The sequence below is a fragment of the Mizuhopecten yessoensis genome, unplaced genomic scaffold (assembly GCF_002113885.1).
Source record: "Mizuhopecten yessoensis strain PY_sf001 unplaced genomic scaffold, ASM211388v2 scaffold9847, whole genome shotgun sequence".
Taxonomy (NCBI): Eukaryota; Metazoa; Mollusca; class Bivalvia; order Pectinida; family Pectinidae; genus Mizuhopecten; species Mizuhopecten yessoensis.
The window spans coordinates 800,317-824,819 of NW_018408252.1; the positions used below are offsets into that span (position 1 = coordinate 800,317).

The following is a 24,503-nucleotide window of genomic DNA, read 5'->3' on the forward strand; positions in this document are numbered from 1 at the left end:
TATAACTACACGTTGTACAGTGTAATTACTGTAATTCTATGTTCTATAATTACACGCTGTACAGTGAACATGTAATTACTGTAATTATATGTTCTATAACTACACGTTGTACCGTGTTATTACAGTAATTCTGTGTTCTATAACTACACGTTGTACCGTGTAATTACTGTAATTTTATGTTCTTTAACTACACGTTGTACCGTGTCATTACTGTAATTCTATGTTCTATAACTAAACGTTGTACCGTGTTATTACAGTAATTCTATGTTCTATAACTACACTTTGTACAGTGTAATTACTGTAACTCTATGTTCTATATAATTACACGTTGTACAGTGTAATTACTGTAATTCTATGTTCTATAACTACATGTTGTACAGTGTAATTACTGTAATTCTTTGTTCTATATAATTTCACGCTGTACAGTGTAATTACTGTAATTCTATGGTCTACAATTACACGTTGTACAGTATAATTACTGTAATCCGTGTTTTATAATTACACGTTGTACAGTGTAATTACTGTTATTCTATGTTCTTTATAATTACACATTGTATAGTGTAGTTAATGTAATTCTATGTTCTATAATTACATGTTGTACAGTGTAATTACTGTAACTCTATAACAGTGTCATTACTGTAATTCTATGTTCTATAACTACACGTTGTACAGTGTAATTACTGTAACTCTATGTTCTATATAATTACACGTTGTACAGTGTAATTACTGTAATTCTTTGTTCTATATAATTTCACACTGCACAGTGTAATTACTGTAATTATATGGTCTACAATTACACGTTGTACAGTATAAGTACTGTTATTCTATGTTCTTTATAATTACACGTTGTATAGTGTAGTTAATGTAATTCTATGTTCTATAATTACACGTTTTACAGTGTAATTACTGTAATTCGTGTTTTATAATTATACGTTGTACAGTGTAATTACTGTAATTTTATTTTCTATAACTACACGTTGTACCGTGTAATTACTGTAATTCTATGTTCTATAACTACACGTTGTACAGTGTAATTACTGTAATTCTATGTCATATAACTACATTTTGTACAGTGTAATTACTGTAATTCTATGTTCTATAATTTCATGTTGTACAATGTAATTACTGTAATTCTATAACAGTGTAATTACTGTAATTCCATTACTTACGATGATATTAAATAATTTGTGAATATATACGCGTAAAAAACACAATTTGGCTTTAGAACTCTTGTATACCAAATTTTGACTATGTTTCAAGTAATTGGAGTTTAACTTGATACTTACATTAATGATAGCAAGTCCACCTCTAGTGGGATTAGGGTGGTCAAATGGTGCAGTGGATAGCGCACTTGCCATTTACCAAGGCGGCCGGGGTTCGTTTCCTCGATCGGACGTGAAAAGGTTTAGTGTCACCTGCCCGTTCACGTGGGGTTTCTCCGGCTACTCCGGTTTCCACCCACGCCTAGGACCCCCTCCGTGCGCTAACATCCGGGCTAACAAGAGTGATTAATAAAGGTTGAGATAACTTGTTTCGAAATTGTTATAAAATAGATAAAGTTTATTTTAGTGGGAGAAGCGGAGACTGTGGAGCGTGCAAGTGGCTCCGAATTGGATTTCCAAAGAAGTCGGAAAAGGTCGGAATTATGACGAGGCATTGTGACGATAGTACCAATATACCAGGACCTTTATAACAATTGATTTTTAAATGAAGGAACATTTCCGCATTTTCCACAAGTCTAATGTCCTGGAAAATTTATGAAAAGCGGCTGCCAACTTTCATCAGGGGTAATCTTGTAACCAACTAAAATCCCTCAAATTTTCTGCTTTTCTACCCCAGGTAATACCAAAAGGATGTTCCGAACGAGATTTCCACTCCCCTAGCCAAATACTCTTTATTTTCTGCCTGTTCGATTTAGCTTCTGACGCTTTGCCGTACAAATCACACCAGTAAAACAGCTTTTGAATAGAGAGACCACTGCAGCAAATACCAATACTATCATCCACATGAAGGGAGTCTGAACTCTTAGCTAAGGATTCCAAAACCAAAACGTAAAACGTGGAGATAGACTACAGCCTTGTCTCACGCCACGCGTGACAGAGAAGGGATAAGAGATAAACCCATTAACAATAATGGACGACAAACAGTTTTTGTATAAAATAAATCTACATATCCGCTTAATTAAATTTGGGCTGATATAAAAAGTCTTAAGTAGCTAATATAAATTTGGTATTCGGTCTGTCAAAAAATCAACGAGATTACGTAACTAGTGACATGGAGCAACATCCCGTCCTTTTAGTGTATTGATCTATGTGGACAAGTGTGTCTGTTACTTTACTAAATCTATGACACTGAGGATTTTTTTTTATATCTTAGTCAAAAATTATAGTCGCTTGAGAAACAGGTTTCTATTGATGGTGTCTTGAGTGACATTTTGGAAATGGAAGTGGAAAATAGGAGGTCAAATTTTACGATAAGAGCAACATTTTGTTCAGACCTTTCTGAAAAGGAAAAAGAAAAAATACACAAGAAGTAGACAGAATTCCGCGGATGTATATACACCGCTGGTACAGTACTTTAGCTGTTGAATTTTGAATGTGTTGAATTCCACGGATGTACACACTGCCGGGATGTTAGCCGTTGGTTTTGAATTTGTTGAATTCTAAGGATAGTACACCACTAATATCATTATGTTGATTTAATATCAGACTAAAAATACATCTGGTTTGTTATTTTTGTATTACTGATATCGCTGAATTACTTCCATTTGGCATGTCTATCTGTTCTCTAGAATGGGATGTCACAACTGTTCAATAAGTTGAACACTTACTAGACTGGTTAGACTGGTTAGACTGGTGTGTAACTAATTGTACAGTTGGTCAAACTTATTGGACAGTTGGTCAAACTTATTGGACAGTTTGTCAAACTTATCGGACAGATGGTCAAACTTATTGGACAGTTTGTCAAACTTATCGGACAGTTGGTCAAACTTATTGGACCGTTGGTCAAACTAATTGGACGGTTAGTCAAACTTATTGGACAGTTGGTCAAACTTATTGGACAGTTGATCAAACTTATTGGACAGATGGTCAAGCTTATTGGACAGTTTGTCAAACTTATTGGACGGTTAGTCAAACTTATTGGACAGTTGGTCAAGCTTATTGGACAGTTGGTCAAGCTTATTGGACAGTTGGTCAAACTTATCGGACAGTTAGTCAAACTTATTGGACCGTTGGTCAAACTTATTGGACAGTTGGTAAAACTTATTGGACCGTTGGTCAAACTTATTGGACAGTTGGTCAAACTTATTGGACAGTTGGTCAAACTTATTGGACAGTTGGTCAAACTTATTGGACAGTTGGTCAAACTTATTGGACAGTTGGTCAAACTTATTGGACCGTTTAACAAACTTATTGGACAGTTGGTCAAACATATTGGACAGTTGGTCAAACTTATTGGACACTTAGTCAAACTTATTGGACCGCTGGTCAGGTTATAAGGCACTTGTGACACCATCGCTATGTTTAAGGTAGTATAATACATTTTTGGGTATCACACAACTCACGCCTTTCATAAACCTAATTATACAACGAAACTAGCTTGTCTTCCATAATGTCAAAAAATTTGCATCAACTCTGTATAGTGAGGCCGCCAGAACCTGATGACTTATCAATTTTCATAATTATGTTTAATAGCGAGTGAAATTTCCTCCTTCCCAATTGGCCCTTCGCATATGAAAACATCACGTTCGGTTCATTTGGCAAGGTCTTTGCAAAAATAATCAGCCAAATCAAAATTAATTTCCTTCTCAGTAAAAAGGTTTAAATGAAAATCACGCAAAGCAGCTTAAATATCCTTAGAAATGGAAACAGAGGAACAAATCGGTGAAATGTATGAATACATTTATCATTTTCGATCCTAAAGAAAATCATTAGTCCCCTATCTATTGATTGTCACGTCACTTGTTTGTGAGAGTAACGTCATCAATATTTGAGAAAACGACGTATTTTTTTCGCACAAACCAATGACGTAACAATCAATACCTGCTCCCAAGAGAAGATAACTCTGCAATACGCAAAGATGGAATATCCGAATGGAAACCATGTGATCAACACATTTACCTGGGTACTGCCTTTCTAAACTTGCTAAGAATTTAAAACATAACGCTGAACCTTGCATTTTTCTTAAGATACTCAAAAGACCACATACTTGCAATGTTGTAGCAATCTGCTGCCGGTGAGATGCCGCTCTGTATTACCTCCAACCTTGTCAAAAGAATATAGTATTTCCAATACAGTTTAAAAGGGAAAGCATATTTTCAAAAACAAAAAACAAAAACAAAAACCCCTATACGTTGATAATTCTGTACACACTATCGAACAATTTAAAATTAACATAAATGAATCAACCATAACTCTCTAAATCAGGTTTCTTTATGTTTTCATCAATTATAACACTACATATGTATCTCTACAGATATAAGCACCGTTTAATGGTACTAAGAACGGTAGTAAGAGGCTTAGATTATGGAACATCCAATGAGTATATTATGACAATAGCTTCTTATTTTCCAAAACTGCTCTTCAATTTGAAAATAGGGATTACAAGAAAAAACATATATTATATAATCTCAATCAAATAGAAATGTTAGTTATTATAAGTGAAACAACTTCACAATAATTTTGAAGTGGGCTTATAACTTCCTGGTAAAAAATAATTCCAAAACATATTTCTGATCCATCACAAAAGACCACCGTTTTTGCGCATTGCAGTTCCTCAGACACTAGGACTGGCTTAGTGATGTGACTATTTTACAGCGATCCACTGTAATTGATATTCATGACACATCTTCTAAGAAATATCTTTTGCCCCCTTCGTGAACTCATTAACGTGAATCTTATTGTTGTTTGGTCCGGAGCCGAGGGAGATGATCAATGGTAGTTTGTCCTAACTGGTCAATATACCAGTACGAGTGGGGAGGGAGGGTGTCAATGGCTGTGTATTATGACATCTGGTCAATGTTCCTGTAATTAATGTCTTCGTCATTTACATAAATACGTTCAAATCGTAAGACGTTTGAAGTGTATACTTAATTAAAAAAAAAAGGCTCTGGTCTCTTGATTTTACAGACCACATTCTACATAATCTGAATTAAATTAAATTCTGGTGAAACTTATCGATGGAAGGAAATATTAGAGCAGAACTCGAACACTGGACAAGAACATACACCACCTCTTTAGCTACGATCACATCTTACGGTCACGCACGTAGTTCACCGTAGTGGGGGATGACCGTATTTGACTTTAGTAGACCGTAGTTGGGAATGACCGTAGTTGACTGTAGTTAAACGTATTGGTTGATGACCGTAGTTGACTGTAGTAGACCGTAGGTGACCTTAGTTAAACGTAATAAAACGTAGTTAGACGTAGTTATACACGTAGTTTGAACTTCAAAATACCAATGAATAGGCCGTGGTTAGCCCAAACATTTTTAACATGTTCAAAATAGCTCTACGGTGAGTTTGGATGCCAAGACCGTTACGTTTAAAAAGAAAACGAAAGTTTCTGTTCATGTTTAGGATCTTCCTACTTTTTCTGACGCTGCAAGATTCTACATATTTAAGTGTGGATCGACAGAGCATCGAATTTAGCTCCATTAGATTGGGAATGACATTATTGTAACAATACAAAAACACGTTTAAGAACTGTCAACTGTTTGCAGGTAATGTAGAGGTGTGAGCTGTAAAATTGTAAGTCAACCATCGGATTGGTATGAGAAGATTCAGCTGCATGTACAGAATACCAACAAAACGCGGATGAAAAGACATTTAATAGTATTGAGAGTAACGTTTAAAACCACGCTATTCACGTCTCAAGGTACTTAGTTAAACCTATTTGAGCGGTCAATTTACAATTTAATATCAATTATCAACTTAAACTCAATACGCATGGACAAATCATTGCATTATTGAGTAGAAAAATAAGTTGAAGGGCTTCAGTATTTATGTGAATAAAATATATACAAAACAACTCTATAATGACCTCTATATTCTGTTTAATAGATCTCAACTACAAAACATTTTTTGTCAAACTGTAATTTCCAGTTGACTTTTCCTTCTCTACTGTAATTGAAGTCACTTAACAAGAAACAGACATAATTAAATTTGAGATTTTATACACAAAAAAAACACCTATTCACTTTATTTTGAAAAAGAATTATAAATGTCATTTCATATTTTTCAAAATAGCATTTAAGTAGAAAAAGAGCATTTTGAAATAGATACAGCACTTTTAATTGTCGAAGATTTACATTCAGTTGCGTCTATTGCTTATTAAAAAATCAAAATAAGTCTTCTCGGGGTTCAAAGTTGGTAGACATCTCGTCAGTTTAACGTCAGTATATATGTAGATTACAAAACACAATCTTTATAAATTCTGTTGCGATTTTGTCCCAGTTCGGCATTTTTAGGCGCATTGACCAGACTGAAAATGAATAACACTGCATCCTACAGCTGTGTGTCCTTCTTCACACTCATCGGTGATGCTAGGGGCCAAAAAGTCAGAAATCCAACTAGGGGCGTTAACGGTCATTTCCAGCCTCATCGGGGATTTAGAATTAGTTATATTCGTAATCTGGAATAAATGGAGTACGCAAATATGAAATTTCAAATTCATTCGACAACTTGTTTAGGAGATATGGCATTACAAAGAGAGACACAAACGCGCATTTTCATAATAAAATGCGTGATTATCGTCTGTTGTGCGCTATTGGTTGAACATTGGCCATTTTGAAGGAAATTACCTAAACATTCTTCAATTTTTGAAAGTCTCCGCATGTGACAAACAAATACATATTTGACATGCTTAAACATTGTTATACAAGTATTCCTTTGTAGAAAGGAACTTTTGTTTGTCATATGCGAAGGCTTTCATTTATGCATGTTTACTGACCAGAAACACTATATTTTGGCTACTGCTGCATAGCAATACAGTTTCGTTGCAATGGTAGGGCATCTACGCATGCGCATTGGAAAAAAATCTACACCAAGAAAGTAAGCCCCCGTTAACCAATATGATGTTTACAACAGAAGTTTGCAAATAAATTCAATTTGAAATTTTTACTTTTTATGAAGTAAAAAATGACCCATACCGTCCCTAGTCTAAACTACTGTTGAAACTATTGTTAATTCCTCGACAGGAAACGCTTTGTAAATCTTGTTCGGTATGTCGGTCAAGAAGATTTATACCGATCGAACATTTCAGTCCCAACAACCGTTGTTCTTTATAAATTATTCACGTTTAGTGCCGTTTTAAAAATACAACCAGGAGGAACACATCCGATGTGGATGCGATTGGTATCACCTGATGTTCATTTGTTACAGACTGTAGCGGAGATAGGTGAACGGGTGGTGTTACGGCGGTGATACATCGTCTTGCGACTTGTAAGAGATGTCTGAAGCAGGAACATTGATTATGTTCCGAATCGAACACGAAATTATAATAACATGTCTTAACAACTCAAATAAAACATCTCGTAAACCTTTATCTTCTTTTCAAATGTAACGAGGACATCCCTCTAAAATTGCAAAATGAAAAATAGAATGGGGAAGGGGGATGAAACTTATCAACCCCCCTCCCTCCACACACACACACACACACACACACCTATACCGGTTCAAACATAGCATTGCGAGGCACACACAATTTCTTTACAAGCAATAGTTATCAAATGGATAGCTAGAGATCTATGAATTATTATAACATTTCTCGCATAATTTCAATGGCAACAATTGTAAAGAAACGAGTATTGACTTACAATGTGAGGTCACTGACGAAGTGTTAACAGCGTGAGATATATCGTACATAAGGTATTTCTTTATATTTCGTAAGAGCACAGCTGTGACTTTGGGGGAAAGCGTGTAGTGTGTATAGGCAATGAAAATTAATTGTATGCAAAGTTTCAAATCCGCATTGAGTCTATTGTAGCTGACTGAGTTGTTAGGAACTCTCAGAGTGCAAAATGACGTGAGCTAATCAATTGGTTTATATGATGTTTCTAATTACTTAGTTGAAATGTGATTCTCTCCTCATGATCTCCATATTTTGATTTCCAGTGGGACAATTACCAGTGCGAGAATACATTTAAGGGCATGAACTTTAATTGGAGGAAGAAGAGGAAGAATGAAATATCATCATCACAACCGTTCTCTCACAGCACACACACAGCTATTTTTAACAAGAGGTCAAGGTCACGAAGCCCCTTACCAGTTATCTTCTTTTGAACAATAACATTATATAAAAAACGTCGATCGATAAATTAAGATATATTTTGCTACAATAATATCATTATCACCATCATCATCCTGTATCGCTATGATATTTTTCACACCTTTCAAAAATGCCAAACTATACCAAATGCCACTACAAACGTTATCAAATGTTGTACATATGTAGGTCAAATTGATCAAATGTTGTACAAATGTAGGTCAAAGAAATCAAATGTTGTACATATGTAGGTCAAATTGATCAAATGTTGTACAAATGTAGGTCAAAGTAATCAAATGTTGTACATATGTATGTCAAATTGATCAAATAATGTACATATGTAGGTCAAATTGATCAAATGTTGTACAAATGTAGGTCAAAGTAATCAAATGTTGTACATATGTAGGTCAAATTGATCAAATGACGTTGTTGTTTAAAGCATTTGCCTTGTAATAAGAAAATCAACCCTTATGATTTATTACTACGAATTGTACACAAAGCAAACCTCAGATTTCAGATCTGAAATGATTTTGGTTATAGTCATAGTATAGAAGGAAGGCTTTACATTCTATACAGCTATAGCATTTTTTTGTTAACACTTGGCTGCAGCGACATTGTTGGCCACGGTGAGAGTCGGAACGTTGTTTCCTAAGGGCCCCAAGAGATACGCAAGTCGAGTTTATCTTTGGGATTGTTCAACAGGACACCTTCAGTATATAAATCATCACCCAAGTACACGATGTTAGTGCATTCTATTTTTTAGTCGTTCCCGTGTTTTGTTCTCGACGTTTGTTTAGCATATTGCATTGACACGCAAAAGCAAAGGTTTAAAATGTTCAAAATCACACTTAATTCACATAACTGGAAATATATGGCTGTTAAGCACGAGGCAAAATGTACATTAATTCTTCTTATGTGTAAACCTGAAGGCATATTTTGACGATTTCAAAACCATGTAGTTATTTCTTAAATTTATTTTAAGTATCGGCCAACGACTATTTACAACAGCTTCATCGTTCAATAACAAAGGATGCACTGTAACCAGGCAGTGTTTGTTTGTTTGTTTGTTTGTTGGTAATGAGGGAGGGAAATACGATCGGGTCATGCAACTGATCACGTTTTTCTTGAAGTTTGGGACTGAGGATGACAGAGTGGAGCTGTGTAGGACACCACGTCATTAGTGTAATGACAGGAAACCCGATATAAGGACGTGAAAATTAACGGATGATTGTGTAACGCGACAAGAACAGATATTACGACTCTAAATTAAATACAGCCATTATAACACTATTAGGTGTGTCCATGACGTTTAAGAGTGCGGGTTCATGATGGCACTTTAGCGTTAAATCAATGTGTAATAGTTTAGTTGTATTCATATTTCAATAACCGTGCAAGTTGGCGATATGCCGACATCACACATTCTGCATACACTTGCCTTCGATGCTCTTTTAATCAAATATACATTAATGACATCTTCAACAGAGTTACTGAATTTGTTAGTCCAGAGTTCGTGTAAACAACAACAACAATCCGGAACTTATGTCAACAACAACAATAATAAAAATCATCTTAATGTTGTTGTTTTTATTTGGTCGAGAACTGCTTCATATTTTCTTTGAAAAGAGAACGTGCGTAAACAATCCGAGGTCAATGGTATTCATGTTTATTGGGTCAGAAACAGTTGTAACCAACATCAACCCAAAGTCCATTATACATTTTTATTGTGATAATTCACAATACCCTCACATTCATTAAACATGCATTTCCTTATTTTGCATAATAAAAAATGCATGCTTTTAAATCTCAATTAGATATTGAAACGGGGAAATCACAAACTCCTCAAAGTTTTTTTTAACAAAAAATGCATATCGTTCAAAATGTTTATTTTTTATTCGAAAACATGACGCTCGTATTTTTTTTCGTACCGGGTAAAACGTGACAGCTAAGGGACATGAGATTATGTTATGCTGCGAGAGTTGATGTCAGGCTAATGTGACAACCCTAGGCACACACAGCGAATCACCAACTCATTATGTACGTACACACATCGTAGGGAAAGCCACAAGAAATGGCGGAGCGTAACTATTGATACTGTTTTGGCGAGTTAATACAATTGTTAAGAATCATTGAGAAAGCACGGATGGGTAATTCAATATATTTAGTGTTGTTAGATCTATGCCCGATTCTTAATCATAGTTTGTTCTTGTTGATGTATTTTGTTTATCTGCTATCTGCAAAAATATTTAAAATGCTTATTAGAATTCAATAGAAAAACCTGAATATTATTCCTAACATGGATGGAAGAAAGTGAAAAGTGACTTGATAAAGGTTTCCGGAATATGCTATAGTTGACAACTCCATAAAGCTGACAGGGCATGATACATCCGATAATAAATATAATTAACGTAGAAGTGGAAGACAGGACAAGGAACCAAAGAATACATGTAGTCAGATCAATGACGATATTTCTGGCGATCAAGGTCAAGGTCATCCCTGACTCTCGTTTTCAAGTAAATATATTCTAATCACGTTCCATAGAAAACGTCTTAAATAAGATGTCGGCATGCCGATCAAAGCACCCTATGTGGTAAAGATACGGGCGCTGTAATTGTGACCTTTCTATCTCATTCCACGCTCAAGGTCAATGTTTTATCTGCTTTTGCTCTGTTGTTTTTTTGTTAGTTTCGCGTCCCACTGACATCTATGGTCATTTAAGGACGTGCCAAGTTTTGGTGGTAGTGGAAAGCCGGAGTTCCGGGAGGAAAACCACTGACCTACGGCCAGTACCTGAGGACTGCCCCACGTAGGCCTCGAACCCGCGAGTTGAGGGCTAGTGGTACATGTAGCAGAATGTCAGACGCCTTAACCACTTGGCCACCGCGGCCCCGCCTTATTGATCAACTAAGTAATTTACAATGTTGAATTGTAAGTACGTGAATCGGAAACAATAGGCATGGAAAGGATTCCTAATGATTGGAACACCGTGTTCAGTTTAACAATTGACCTATGACCTCAATACAATATATACAACAGGTGTATATGGCTTGTCTTTATAAAATGCTGCATCGGACCGTAAGGTGTTTTACGTTTTACTATCTGCAGTTTAGAACAGTGTTGACCCATGTGACCTTGGATTTATTGCATCAATGCCAAGAAAAACAAGTATGACACCTTCTATCGTTGCCCCCTTCAGGTCAAATATAGTGGCCACAAACATAATGACTATTTGTAGGACGAAGGGCTCGTGACCGAAGGGTTGCGGGTTCGAGTCACGACACGGCACCGTGTTGTATCTTTGAGCAAGATACTTTACTCTGTTCCTATAAATATTTCCGTACATTCTTAATATCCCAAAATGAGAAAAAAAATCTTATATTAAAGTTAAGTAACTGTGTATGTATTTGTGATGTATATATTAGACCAAGTCCTCTAAATTTCAACAAGCGATTTATACTGTATCTACATGATGTTTCTTACGACATGTTCGACGAGTGTTTATGGTGCTGTCGGACGGTAAAAAATTATGAAATTCTTGCAGGTTGCGACAATAACTTTGTCTAGATTTCTGCCACGTGCCCCTCTCCACATCTCACAAGCATACATTCCAGTGGGTAAAAACTACACGTTTTAAAATAACAGCAGACACTATTGGATTAATGGCTCCAATCCGAAGACCGATATCCCAAAGCGAGTGGAAAAACTAACGTCTGTACTTTTCCATACGCCCTTTCGATGCACTTATTAAGAGTATTATATTACAATATAACCGTTTCTGTGTAACTTACACTTTTCTTTGTTATAAGTTTTCTCACCTATGTACAATTCTTTGTATTGCATGTATCCTTGTTGATTTCTGTTATAACTACCTCACTTTTGGTTTATGTTGAGCGTTTGCCCAGGTGAGGAAGGCAATGGGTTCTGTCCCCAGGCCGGGACATACCAAAGTCCTAAGAATTGGTTGTTGTTATTCCCTGCTTAACGTTCAGCATTAAGGGTAATGGCAACAACTGGTTTTCCCGTTGTCAGTATAATGTGACTGGGCGGAATGGTGTGCTGGGTGCCTTCGGCATGGTATTTCAGTGAGAAAGCACTATAAAGTCGGCATCAGATCCGCGCTATCACAAGGAGGCAAATACACTAACATACCCTGTCTCCTGCATACACACACGCAAGCACGCACACACTACACATATGGTGGCACGTCCGTAAATGACCTCAGCTGTTGATAGGACGTTAAACAATATAAAACCAAACTGTTATAGCTACGGTACTTTTCGCAGCGTTAAATACAGTTAGTACCATTTTAAGGCATATGACCTTGTCACTTCCAAACAATTGTAGGCTTGATTTAGAAGATGATATTACAAATGTATGATCAGCAAACAAAAAAACAGGGGATGTCTGTCGAAGATGTCAATTCCACATTTTGTCCCAGAATGTGATGTTATTCATCAATTCGTCAATATACAAGTTGAACATAAATGCACTGAGAGCGTTTCCTTGTCCGTCCCGCGCGTGATCTGAGGTCACGTGAACACAGTCGCTAAGTTCACCCTTTGGCCGAATACAAACTTTTGTATCAATATAGGAGCTGAACATAACGTCCCAGGGCTTCCTACCAATATCAAAATTGTTATGAAAAATGCGTTTTCGTTATATAGGAAGGCGGTACAGAGTGTGGATTTCCTTTCAGTAAATAGGATACTGTTTCTTTTAACCCAAAGATTGGAGGAATCGAACCAATGTCTTTTATAAACCTTAATTGTAAAGGGTGTAGGGAATTGATCTTTTCCTGACACATTGTTCCATCCCTTCAGGCGGCATCTTTTCAATAATAACCAATCGATGACGTCATGCCCCTAAAGTTCGACGGGTTGGAAGAATTTGTATTCCCTCTTTTGATAATTTGTTTAACAATGCCTATCTATCTAAAACATACTCTGTAGACATAAAGAGGTTTCAGAATATACAAAGTGATTTTGTGACGGTCCTTCCATCATATTTTATTTGTCATTACATTATATACCATCAGGTATTTACCAGTTTTTATTTTCCTATTACCATTCCATTGCTTTGTTTTCAAGTGCATTACGATACGAGTCAATGGTAATAGGAAATACACTCGACCTCTCTCATCAACTTCAGCTTTAAATCTTTTATCGAACAGGTCATCCGGATCCAGTGTTAAGAAATCACCATAGTAAAGGGCGCATACATTGTACGTCACTCTCTTTCTGTAAAAGAGAGTCGATCTTTGAGCGCTTTACTGCGTTGTTCACTCAGAGGATAACCTTACTGTATTTTGAAATTTGCGGCGGTATATCGTGATTATATTGTCGCAAATTGAGTTTTACTGGCGACGCGAAGGGTATCCCCATTTTTGACTTCTTTCTTCAAATTCTGTGTCCGTCGAATTTGGATTGGTGACGTCAGAAATATTCAAAGAGATGTGGAATTACGTTGACCTTTCGGGGTCACGCTATTGTTCCTGACGTCATGCATAATCGCCTTCTGGACTTCTGATGCAAATGAGCAATTTGCGACGGTTAATCGTGGTTTTTATTGTCGCAAACTATTTTGATTGACCATTAAAATGCCGCATTACCTCTCAAATGAATAAGAATTACTGTTTTGTAGAAATCCTGAATGTCCGTCTCAGCGGATTTCAGTATGCTTGACGCATCATAAAATGATGATAATTAAGCAATAAACTGCATAGATGTGGCAGACCAACTGGTATAANAAATAATGAGAATTCGCAAAAATATTGATGTCTTTTCCAAATTTCAAATTTCCCGCTTATTACCGTCAGGTCAGGTCAATATCTAGACCGGATTTCTGGATTATTATTCCGTGACTCGGTGTAGTGTCCCAGTCTACTCAGCTGTAAATGAGTACGTGGTTGGGCAGTGCTAGAATTGTTGAATGCTAGCTGTGAGCGCCGAAATGGCAGCACCGGCTGTATGCTCACAGGGGAGTTGAGACAGATATTGGCTAGTTGCAAAGGCCCTATAACCATGGATAATAATTTGTAAACCGCTTTGAGACGACATACGAACTAGGTTATGATAAAGCGGTACAATCTATATAAGAACCTCGAATTATTATTATTATTAGCTATTGGTGGACTTTAAACCTCAAGCAAACAAACCCAACACACATCGTGGCAATGTACCAGGTAAGTAGTTGCTTCTCCGTCAAATTGAATATCTAAAGAAAACAGGCAACATTTCTTTAGTTAAATTTGATCTGAAATATTCAGTTCAAATTCAGGTCTAATTCACATGATTTTTTTCAAGTTAATTAGACGTCGATTTCATGCCAAGTTGACATGACAAAATTTCAAAATAATTAATTTGAAGTTCTTATATACCACTTTATCACAACCTTAGTCGTCTCAAAGCGATTCACAAATTATTATCCATAGTTATTCATGTGACAGAGGATAGTGCTGTACAAGTAAAAAATATGATCATCTAGTCAATTTGCTGACGAACACTGTCGTGTCGGTGTAAATGTGACAAGTGTCAAGAATAAATTTCTAGAAATGTATACCGTTATATGTACTAAGATCGTTTACCAGACATATCTATCAAACTAGCCTCCGTATGTCTTAGGACTGGATGGATCGTATTATGCATGTATATGTGACAATCAGATCAGGTTAGGGATATCTCCAGGTAATTCGGTCTGGTATCCCGAGGGTGCGGCTCAACATATTGAAAACGATATAAGGTGTCATTCACATCAAAATGTATTATTTGTGAGTTTGAGCTAGTACAGTGGAGTGTTATCGTATATTTTTAAGATATAGCGCATCTTTGGTATTGTTATGTAACGATCGCAAGGGACCGGAATAGATATGTTTTTGTTACTTTTCTCATATCTATGAAAGAGTTTTTAAGAAAAAAACATGTCTGCATACATCCTTTTTTAGTAATATATTCAAAAAACTTGATGTACACCAGCAGGTCTTTTCGCACAGCGAATTATAATCTGGCCTAGTCATTCGTTCACACAAGTAACAGTTTAATACAAAATCAAAGTATTGCCGATAGGATTCAGGTACCGTAAACACAATTTATTATAACCCCATAACTTTTAAGACATTTTACATACTTATATTTACATTTGCCCCCGCGCCGTCCCATTACAACAGTGTTAGAGGGCAAGTGTAATTATATAGGCTATAATTTCAACTGCTCGACTACAATTACAACTGCCTGTTTCAGGTGTAGGACTATGTAAACAAACAAAATGGCCGCCTGAAATGTTTTTTGAGGCAGGGCAAATGGTTTTTGTAGGAATATGTCTTAAAAAAGAAAAATATGTAAATATAAAAAATACCTGGTTGTCTGGATGTAATTAATGTTGATATATTTACAAGTGGCCTCTGGCAAATCTACGGGTTTTATGGGATTTGCCAGAGGCCACTTGTAATTATATCAACAATAATTACATCCAGACAACCAGGTATTGTTTAAATAAACACTGGAGGTACAGAATTTTTAAGATTTACACGGTATCCAGGGGCGGGTCCAGGTGAGGGCCTAATGGGCGTACCCCCCCCCCCCCCCCCCNTTTCAAAAAAATAAATAAAAAAATATCGTAATCTGCTAATACTGTATTGAATATGGCAATTTATCATATTCATTAATTAAACACATAAACACCCTGACACTTTAACTATAAAAAAATATACATACTCCAAGTCAGGAACCGTTACATTAGTGCATTTCACAATTATTTTATTTTATGCATTTTAGCAAAAATAAAGGTCCAAATTTTGGCCTCGCTCCGCTCGGCGACAGATTTGATTCTACGCCCCCTCTTTCAAATATCCTAGAAACGCCCCTGGTATCCATAGCTCTACTGAGATTGAGTGTACACAGGAGATAACGTTACAGGATTGAAGTGAGACAAGCGCGATAATATATCAGATGGTTGTCTAGCGTTCATAATATATATATAGACCGAACTATTCTGTTTAAGAGGCAAACAGAACAGTACATTAATGATGCCAGGATACTCAGGTATAATTTGTCTTTATATGAGATTTCATTTTATTTCGGGTTATTATATTTCCACACCAAGTTATCGTTGTCATGACGACTGCTGACCAGATTTGAGCAGTACTTATGATGTACTCCTTTCGTACTTCCTGTCTAGACTTTTTCCTAACCTTATTAGCCAGTGAATCAGCGTCTTATGCGAACTGACCGTCAAACAAAATATGTTGGATATTGTGATAACTTAAGGTGAGGTCCGGATTAAATCTTCCTTACGGACTCACACAACTAAATCAGCCAATTAGAAAGTGTTTCATACGATTAGAATCCCTACCTAAAATTTGTTCCCGTTAAATACAGTGTCTCTGAGTAATTTAAATGGATAACTGTTGACATGTTTAGATATATAACTTTAGAAAAACATACAGTTTTAGTAAATTTTAATATGAGATGGCAGATTTGATATACACGTAAGGTCAAAAGTAAGGGGGTGTTTCCGTCCCACTTCACCGGTATGGCTTGTAAACTTCCGGTTGTTAAAAGCAGACGCATGTAGCGCTCTTATATGCCACTAAACTCGCCAAAACATGCCCTTTGAGCCTTTGTCATGTATGTATGTATAAATCTAGACAGTTGTCAATAGTGTTGAACTTCAAATATCAACGCTATTAGCTCAAAAGCTTAGTAATAATATATAGTAAATGATTTAGTTGTGCGAGGCCTTACTATCTACAGAATTTGTTTTAAAAATGGTTACTCTCCGAGCTGGTGTATAATTGCTAGTGCTGCAATCATAATTGGGTCGCTTATCTTATCTTATCTTGATAAGTGATTTCAATTTGATAATCGCAAACAACGATATCTGAAAAACATACCGTAGTTGGAATAGGAATGACACTTATAAGGGATATAATTTATACATTGTACTTCGTTTTGATAATTCCTGTGTTCTATTTAACTCATTCACCCCTGACATTTAATATTGAACTATTCCAAATTTCGGATTGGAGGGTTCAAATGTGTCTTCAGTGGTGAATGAGTTAAATAATAGTATACAACTAAGTCTTTGATATGTTTAAAAAATTGCAAATAATTTGATTGATAGTTTAAGAGTGTTTTGCCTGTTATCGCCTCTACGCTGTGTCTTTCCTATATATACAATATGTAGTACATTATCTGTCAGACAGTTATCGTCTGTACGCTGTGTCGTTCCTATATACATGTACAATACGTAGTACATTATATGTCTGACAGTAATCGTCTGTACGCTGTGTCGTTTATATATACAATATGTAGTTCATTATCTGTTAGACAGTATTCACCTGTACGCTGTGTCGTTCCTATATACAATGTGTAGTACATTATCTGTCAGACAGTAATCGACTGTACACTGTGTCGTTCTATATACAATATGTAGTACATTATTTGTAGGACAGTAAACGTCTGTACGCTGTGTCGTTCCTATATACAATATGTAGAACATTATCTGTCAGACAGTAATCACCTGTACGCTGCGTCGTTCCTATATACAATATGTAGTACATTATCTGTCCGACAGTAATCGTCTGTACACTGTGTTGTTCCTATATACAATACGTAGTACATTATCTGTCACACAGTTATCGTCTGTACGCTGTGTCGTTCCTATATACAATATGTAGAACATTATCTGTCCGACAGTAATCGTATGTACGCTGTGTCGTTCCTATATACAATATGTAGAACATTATCTGTCAGACAGTAATCCCCTGTACGCTGTGTCGTTCCTATATACAATATCTAGTACATTATCTGTCAGACAGTAATCGCCTGTACGCTGTGTCGTTCCTATATACAATGTGTAGTACATTATCTGTCCGACAGTAATCACCTGTACGCTGTGTCGTTCCTGTATACAATATGTAGTACATTATCTGTCACACAGTTATCATCTGTACGCTGTGTCGTTCCTATATACAATATCTAGTACATTATCTGTCAGACAGTAATCACCTGTACGCTGCGTCGTTCCTATATACAATATGTAGTACACTATCTGTCAGACAGTAATCGTCTGTACGCTGTGTCGTTCCAATATACAATATGTAGTACATTATCCGTCACACAGTTATCGTATGTACGCTGTGTCGTTCCTATATACAATATGTACTACATTATCTGTCAGACAGTAATCGTCTGTACGCTGCGTCGTTCCTATATACAATATGTAGTACGTTATCTGTCAGACAGTAATCGTCTGTACACTGTGTTGTTCCTATATACAATATGTTGTACATTATCTGTCAGACAGTAATCGTCTGTACGCTGTGTCTTTCCTATATACAATATGTAGTACATTATTTGTCAGACAGTAATCGTCTGTACGCTGTGTCTTTCCTATATACAATATGTAGTACATTATTTGTAGGACAGTAAACGTCTGTACGCTGTGTCGTTCCTATATATAATATGTAGTACATTATCTGTCACACAGTTATCATCTGTACGCTGTGTCGTTCCTATATACAATATCTAGTACATTATCTGTCAGACAGTAATCACCTGTACGCTGTGTCGTTCCTATATACAATGTGTAGTACATTATCTGTCCGACAGTAATCGTCTGTACACTGTGTTGTTCCTATATACAATACGTAGTACATTATCTTTCACACAGTTATCGTCTGTACGCTGTGTCGTTCCTATTTACAATATGTAGAACATTATCTGGCAGACAGTAATCGTCTGTACGCTGTGTCGTTGCAATATACAATATGTAGTACATTATCTGTCAGACAGTCACCGTCTGTACGCTGTGTCGTTCCTATATAGAATATGTAGAACATTATCTGTCAGACAGTAATCGTCTGTACGCTGTACAATATGTAGTACATTATCTGTCAGGCAGTAAGAGTCTGTACGCTGTGTCTTTCCTATATACAATATGTAGTACATTATTGTCACACAGTAATCACCTGTACGCTGTGTCCTTCCTATATACAATATGTACTACATTATCTGTCAGACAGTAATCGTCTGTACGCTGCGTCGTTCCTATATACAATATGTAGTACGTTATCTGTCAGACAGTAATCGTCTGTACACTGTGTTGTTCCTATATACAATACGTAGTACATTATCTGTCTCACAGTTATCGTCTGTACGCTGTGTCGTTCCTATATAGAATATGTAGAACATTATCTGTCAGACAGTAATCACCTGTGCGCTGTGTCGTTCCTATATACAATATGTAGAACATTATCTGTCAGACAGTAATCGTCTGTACGCTGTGTCGTTCCAATATACAATATGTAGTACATTATCTGTCACACAGTTATCGTATGTACGCTGTGTCGTTCCTATATACAATATGTAGTACATTATCTGTCAGACAGTTATCGTATGTACGCTGTGTCGTTCCTATATACAATATGTATTACATTATCTGTCAGACAGTAATCGTCTGTACGCTGTACAATATGTAGTACATTATCTGTCAGACAGTAATCACCTGTACGCTGTGTCGTTCCTATATACAATGTGTAGTACATTAGCTGTCACACAGTTATCGTCTGTACGCTGTGTCGTTCCTATATACAATATGTAGTACATTATCTGTCAGACAGTAATCACCTGTACGCTGTGTCGTTCCTATATACAATATGTATTACATTATCTGTCAGACAGTAATCACCTGTACGCTGTGTCGTTCGCAGACGTGTGTTTAGACTTTGTATGAGTCATACTTGTTATTTTCACATCTGACGCAATTTGTCAAGAAAGCTGATGGTGATGAATCCAAACAATTATCCCGCAACGTGCAAAAGAAAGATGACAATTCGATGGAGACGCTAGGAGATAGTGTTACAAATGTATTATTCTATTGCGTGGTTTTTGACATGACAAGACATTATTTTGATACCTTCAGGGTTGATATAAGTATGTCAAGGTGTTTGTGAGATCGATCGTGGACACGAACATGCTGGAAATCGATCTCACGATTATGTAACCATTTCCACCCTTCCCTAAATAAGAGTTCCTTTGTGGTATTGAACAAGTCGTAGGATTAAAGACAGTTTTGATATATATCAACTGGTAGATGTTGTACTCATCAAAAACAAAAAGGAATGACATTATGAATCCGCGCAAATAAAGATCTCAAGACATGTAGCATCATCCACAAAGGCGCAATAGAATCAGGTCGCAGTGACCTCAATGTCGAAGGTCAAATCAGAGCCAGATATATACAGTGTATGTAGCAAATACTTGTCTGCGCCGTAAATTTTAAAACCTTAAATATATCTTGATGAAACTTCAGGTATTCCTGCATCATCAGCAAATGGTTACCGTTCACTATAATAAGGTCGTTATGACTTTCACCTCAAAGGTCAAAGGTCAAACATATGAAGCAGTAAATGCTTGCCCAGCCTGTCCAGCCCAACGGATATATTTTGATGAAATGTCAAGTACACCAGCATTACCCATCTACCCATATCTACTACGCTTATATGGCTAATACGGGTATATTTTTATACAAACTTTTGGTATTAGAGCTATAATAAGCTTATTGAACATTAGAGTGCAATATGACCATATCCATATCCTTGCCCATATCACCAACCTCCGTATTACAGACTGAGGGGTTGGACGGCTTATAAAGTATAACCTGTCTAAACCGGATATCAAACTATTTGGCCGGTTTACACAGTTTTCCTGTTTATACAGGGTCGGCATGTCATTTTTTGAAAATAAAAAGATGTAGCGTTTTGCATACGAAATCTATACAAGTGTGTCAACATAAACAACAGAGAAATGAATCAATCGGAACGTTTAATGCTTTACAAAATATGTGTAGTATATAATAAAAAATGAAGGGCGATCAAGCGAACATCTCAGTCAGACGCGAGTATATTTTGAACCACTGTTGCAAATGTACATGTAAAGGTGGCGGGCTAATGCATGGTAGGATAAGTATTCACGTTCACTCATTCATTCTTTATTGACAAAAAGACCCTAAGCTTATAGGTAAATACACATATACATATAACATTCTCTAAACATAATCAGAATAGACAGGATAGTGATATCACAGTTTACATATAACTTCTTTTTTTTTTTTAAATTATTTTTATATAATGCATACTGGTAATATTTAATTACAACATTGAAATGATAAAAATATTGCAAATGAAGTGAATTCAGTTGTGATTATTAGTTAAATGTGTTGAACTGAATTTAAAACGAATCGGGCACGTGCCAGCCGGGTATGGGTCGGTGCGAGATATGACATATGCACAGCTAGCAATGTTGCCCATACCGAAGCATTTATATAAACCACATGATGATACCGGTCATCTTAACTTGGATGAACGTTTGTGTTAACATAGCTATATTCTTATACCAGATAACCTCATTGAAAGCTGTGTCGTTGATAAGACTTTAAATGACATCCACCACGAGAAACAATTCTTAGCCAATCATCACTCGACAATACGCTGTTCCAGTTATTGAATAAATTTGTGCAGACTGTCGATAAGGCGGGAATTTTAACTTTTAAATATGATTTGCAGGTTTAAAAAAACGTGAAAGGCGGAGAAAACGTAAATATAAGCATTGAACTGTTTTTGTATGGCATTTATGATCTTTTTGAATGACACACCTCTGAAAGCAAAAATAATAATAATACGCGCTAAATAAATGACTTTTGGGATCTTCATATTTCTTTCTATTTCTAACTACCTTTTATTTCCTAGCGCCTTGCTTGACAATACCTCACTTTTGGCTTAAATGTTTAGCGTTCGCCCAGGTGAGGAAGGCACAGGGTTCTATCCCCAGGTCGGGACATACCAAAGTCCTTAACAATGGTACTTGTCATTCCTTGCTTAACGTACAGCATTTAGGGTAATGGCAACAACTGGCTCATCCGTTGTCAGTATAATGTGACCGGGCGGAATGCTGTGCTGGGTGCCTCGGCATAGTATTATAAATGTCAGTGAGATAGCTCTATAAAGTCGGCATATCAGATCCGCGCTATCACAAGGAGGCAATTACACCAACATACCCTGTCTACAGCACACGTACACACGTGCACGCATACATAACACACATGGAGGCACGTCTTTGAATTACCTTAGCTGTCAATAGGACATTTAACAAAATATAACCTAACCAAACAAAACGCTTAAAAAACATTGTTTTACTGCTTTTAATTATCTGCTTTGATCATGAAGTTAATGCTTGTTATTATCAAGCTGACATGAAGAATTATTCTACAAAATATGCTAGCATTGAACGATTATATAAATAAAATACACTGCCCTTCACCACGTTTACACAGAAAAACAACATACCGTCATATGAATGCGGGCGGTATGACATGGGATATGATCATGGTAACGTCTTTAATTTGAGGTTTATTGAAGATAAATAAAAACGTTACTCCTCATTAGTGTCGACTGGGAACAATGGACAGAATTGATGACGTATTGCTATATTGTGCGAGGATTGCTAGACTAATCAGTCTTTAGTGGATGTTGTTCAGACGAGCCTTGCCAATGGGTATAGACCTCTCAACACTTGTCAGTCACCTACGTTACACCGCCGGTACGGAGTATATATTTGGTTGGGTTTCATATTGTTCAACGTCTTATTAACAGCTAAGGTAATTTAAGGACGTGCCTCCATGTGTGCTGTGTAAGCGTGCATGGGTGTATGAGTGCCGTAGACAGGGTGTGTTGGTGTAATTGCCTCCTTGTGTGATATTGCGGATTTGATGCCGACTTTATAGTGCTATCACACTGAAATACCATGCCGTAGGCACCCAGCACAGTTATTGCCTTTACCCCAAACGCTGAACGTTAAGCACTGAATAACAACTACCATTTTTAAAGACTTCCGTATGCTCCGGCCTGGGGACAGAGTCCATTGCCTTCCTCACCTGGGCGAACGTTCTAAATAAAAGCCAAAAATGAGGTATTGCCAAGAAAGGCACAAGCGAAGCCCTAAGAAAGAAGTATAACAAACAGAATTACTTACCTTGGTATGTGTGGAATACTGAATTGTCGACAAAAAATATTTCGAACTCAAATTCAATAACACGGGAGCAAAATATAAACAATATGAACGTCGTGTGCCGATTCGATTGGGGATCAGTTATAGACAGACAATAATAATTTTGTTAGACAGCCAAGTCCTGGGTATGATGATCTATCATATCGCGCTGGGTGTAACAAGAATGTACTCGAACATATCTGCATATTGTTAATAATGTGATTATATTAATCTCCTAAGGTTACCAGGTAAGTGCTATATGGTTCACACAGTCTAGTATTATCAATAACTCAACTTTTCTTATTATAACTATGTCCATCCCAATCCTGGCCCTGGTGATCAAAAACCAAGACCTGTGTATATTTCATTTGAATATTCGCACCCTACGGAATAAGTTGTCGTATTTAGAACATGTATCTAGTGACTTCGATATTATATGTATTGCTGAGACTCACCTAGACATAGCCGTAGCAGACGATGACATACTCCTGGATGGTTATAACATGCTCCGTAAAGACCGCGGGACTCCGGGTGGGGGGATAACTGTTTACACTTCCAGCTCCCTGTGCACACGTCGTAGAATTGATTTAGAATTTCAAGTATGTGAAGTTATTTGGGTAGAAATCCAGTTTCCCAATAGGACATATATAATATGTACCGTTTACAGACCACAATACCTGTTCACTGCACACATATGTTTTGGAATCACTTTCGCCATTCTCTGGAAACAGCCCTGAATGAAACTCCTTTTGTTGTAATCGTAGGGGTATAAACGTTTACCTCCTCACTGTTGACAATAACCATGCTCTTCTAGACATCATGAAATTTTACAACCTGACAAACGTTATCGACAGACCGACTACAATACGACGCACGTGCAACACAATACTTGACCCTGTTCTTCTATCGGACACGTGTAACTTTACGATCGGACGTAATTGACATAGACCGCGACATTTCGGACCACCAAGCAACATCTGTAGATTTGACTGAAGGGACAAATATTGTAAGGAACTATAAGAGGAACACTATTTGTTATAAAGACGCAGATTACGAACGGTTTAACAATTTACTTTTAGCAATTGACCGGACTTAACTTTTTTTAAGAATCAATTCTTAATGACGATATGTGTGACATTTTTACATCTAGCTATTTAGAATTAGCTGACGAATGTATTCCTTCAAAATTAGTTACAATAAG

The 24,503-nt window shown here is 36.6% G+C and overlaps 1 protein-coding gene across 1 annotated transcript in view; it reads right to left on the reverse strand.

The window, feature by feature from the left end:
- The window catches only part of LOC110458906 (orexin receptor type 2-like), a 157,644-nt gene extending 133,527 nt beyond the window's left edge, over positions 1-24,117 (reverse strand). The window contains exon 1 of the mRNA XM_021510877.1: positions 23,758-24,117. The gene's annotated coding sequence lies outside the window, so the exon portion shown is untranslated. The remainder of the gene's footprint in view (positions 1-23,757) is intronic.
- Between the last annotated feature and the right edge of the window lie 386 nt (positions 24,118-24,503).